Source organism: Phoca vitulina, unplaced genomic scaffold (genome assembly GCF_004348235.1).
Source record: "Phoca vitulina isolate PV1807 unplaced genomic scaffold, GSC_HSeal_1.0 scaffold8, whole genome shotgun sequence".
NCBI classification, from domain to species: domain Eukaryota; kingdom Metazoa; phylum Chordata; class Mammalia; order Carnivora; family Phocidae; genus Phoca; species Phoca vitulina.
The window spans coordinates 4550287-4553062 of record NW_022589711.1 but is presented as its reverse complement, the minus strand read 5'-3'; the positions used below and the strand labels follow the sequence as shown (position 1 = coordinate 4553062).

Sequence of the window (2776 nt, the reverse complement as noted above, 5' to 3'; positions counted from 1 at the left end):
TTAAAAAAATATTTGACACACCCCTACACTAATCCATGATAAAAACTCTCAACAAACTAGGAATGAAGGGGAACTCAGTCAATTTGATAAAGAACATCTGTAAAGAACGTATAGTTAACATCATACTCAAGGTGAGAAACCAAATCTTTACCACTTAGACTGAAAACAAAGGCAGGATATTCCCTCTCATAACTCCTATTCAACATTATCCTACAAGTCCTAACTAACACATTAATACCAAAAAAAAAAAAAAAAATGGAAATAAAGTGTATATCATCTTTGAAGTAAGAAATAAAATTGTCCTTGTTTAGAGATGACATGATTGTCCATGTAGAAAATCCCAAAGGATCACAAAAAAAAAACCTCCTGGAATAAATAAGTGATCATAGCAAAAGTGCAAAATACAGGTTAATATACAAAAGCCAATTGTTTTCCTATATACCAATGATGAAAAATTGGAATTTGAATTTAAAACACAATACTATTTACATTAGGACCAAAAATAATGTAATACTGCTCTCTTTGGCAGAACATATACCAAAATTGGAACAATACAGAGATTAGCATTGTCCCTGCTCAAGGATGACATGCAAGTTTGTGAAGCGTTCCATATAAAAAAAAAAAAAGAACAAGAAAATAATGTAATAATCAGATATAAATCCACAAAATATGTACAGCATTTATATGATAATAACTACAAAAATCTGATAGAAGAAATTAAGGAATATCTAAATACATGGAGAGATATTCCATGCTCATGGACAGGAAGATGCAATATTGTTAAGACGTCAATTCTTACCAACTTGATCTATAGTTTCAAGGTAATCCAAATCAAGATTCCAGGAAGTTATTTTGTGGATGGATATAAATAAAGTCATTCCAAAGTTTATATGGGAAGATGAAAGATTCAGAATAGTCAACACTATATTAAAGATGTAAAACAAGTTAGAAAATGAGACTGTCTGACTTCAAGACTTAATATAAAGCTACAGTAACCAAAAGAACATGGTTTTGGCAAAAGAACAGACACATAGATCAATGAAACAAAACGTAAGACCCAGAAATAAACCCACACAAATAAAGCCAACTGATCTTTGACAAAGGAGCAAAGGCAATTAAATGGAAACAAGATCGTCTTTTCAACAAATGGTACTGGAATAATTGAATATCCATATGCAAAATAAATCTAGATTTGGGACTTACCCCTTTCAACCAATTAACTCTAATAGATCACAACCTAAATGTAAAATGAAAAACTATAAAATTTCTAGAAGATAGCACAGGAGACAATCTAGGTGACCTTGGTGTGAGGATGAGTTTTTAGATACAACACCAAAAGCATGATGATCACAGAAAAAAAAATTAGTAAGTTGGCATCATTAAAATTGAAAACTTTTGCTCTGTGAAAGACAACCTTAAGAGAATTAAAGACACATACTATGAGAAAATATTTGCAAAACACGTATCTGACAAAAGATTTGTATCTAACATATGCAAACAATTCCTAAAGCTCAATAATAAGAAAACAACTCAACAAAAAAATGGTAAAACGATCTGAACATACACCTCATCAAAGAAGATGTACAGAAGACAAATAAGTATATAAAAGATTCTCAACAACATTTTTCATTGGGGAGCTTCAAATTAAAATAATAATGAGATATCATTATTAGAATGACTGAAATCAAAAAAGCTGACAATAACAAATGCTGACAACCAAGTGCAGCAACAGGAACTCCTGTTCATTGCTGGTGGAAATGTACAAGAAGGTACAGCCACTTTGGAAGACCGTTTGGTACTTTCTTACAAAGCTAAACATAGTATTACCATACATTTCAGCAATCGTGCTTTTAGGTATTTACCCGACCGAGTAAAAAACATGTCCATAAAAATATCTGCATTCAAATGTTTATAGCTGCTTTACTTATAATTACCCCAAATTGGAAGCAACCAAGATATTCAAAAAACGATAAACTGTAGTCCATCCAAGCAATGGAATGTTATTCAAGGATAAAAAAAATGATCTATCAAACCACAAAAGACATGGAGGAACCTTAAATGCATATTGTAAGTGAAAGAAGTTAGCCTGAATAATGCTACATAGTGCATGACTCCAATTACATCACATTCTGGAAAAGATAAAACTAGAGACACATAAAAAATGAGTGGTTGCCAGGGCTCAGGGTGAGGGTGAGAGGAATGAAGAGATGAACTACAATGCTCAAATTTTAAAATTTTTAATTTAAAAGACATGCTGAAGAAGGTCAAAGGGACACAGGAGCCAACTAAAAGACCTCCCAAATGTTAAAGCTGGAACAACTGGAGCAATAAAATAAAGTAGTCCTGGATTGTAACCCAAAGGCTAAAATAAGTATCTATGAGTCCATACTGATATAAATAAATGATTAAATAAGTTAACAAATGAGAAAGAAGAGACAAATCTCCCATGCAGAAGAGTTCCACATAAATTATTTAGATACTCCATCCTAAAGGTTGAGGAAAATAACTCCCCATTCTTAAATGTAAGCTGCACATGGTGACTTCCTTCCAAAGAGTATAGTATGAAAATACAAGGGAGAAAGTAACAGTGAAGAACCCAGAAAAACATTACTTCTGCCTGTTCACCAAGGTCAACATCAGTGGTCACAAATCATGTAGATTGTATGTGCCCTTGATATGATTTGATAAAAATGACACACTTTACCTCTGCGACCTTCCTCCCCAAAACACATAACACCTGTCTAATGGTGAGAAAAACATCCAATTCCAGTAGATG

General features: G+C 32.6%; 1 non-coding gene across 1 annotated transcript; it reads left to right on the top strand.

The window, feature by feature from the left end:
* The first annotated feature begins 515 nt into the window (after nt 1-515).
* LOC116634162 lies at nt 516-617 on the top strand. Its single transcript, XR_004299875.1, has one exon. It is a non-coding gene; the product is annotated as a U6 spliceosomal RNA (small nuclear RNA).
* The last annotated feature ends 2159 nt before the right edge of the window (nt 618-2776 follow it).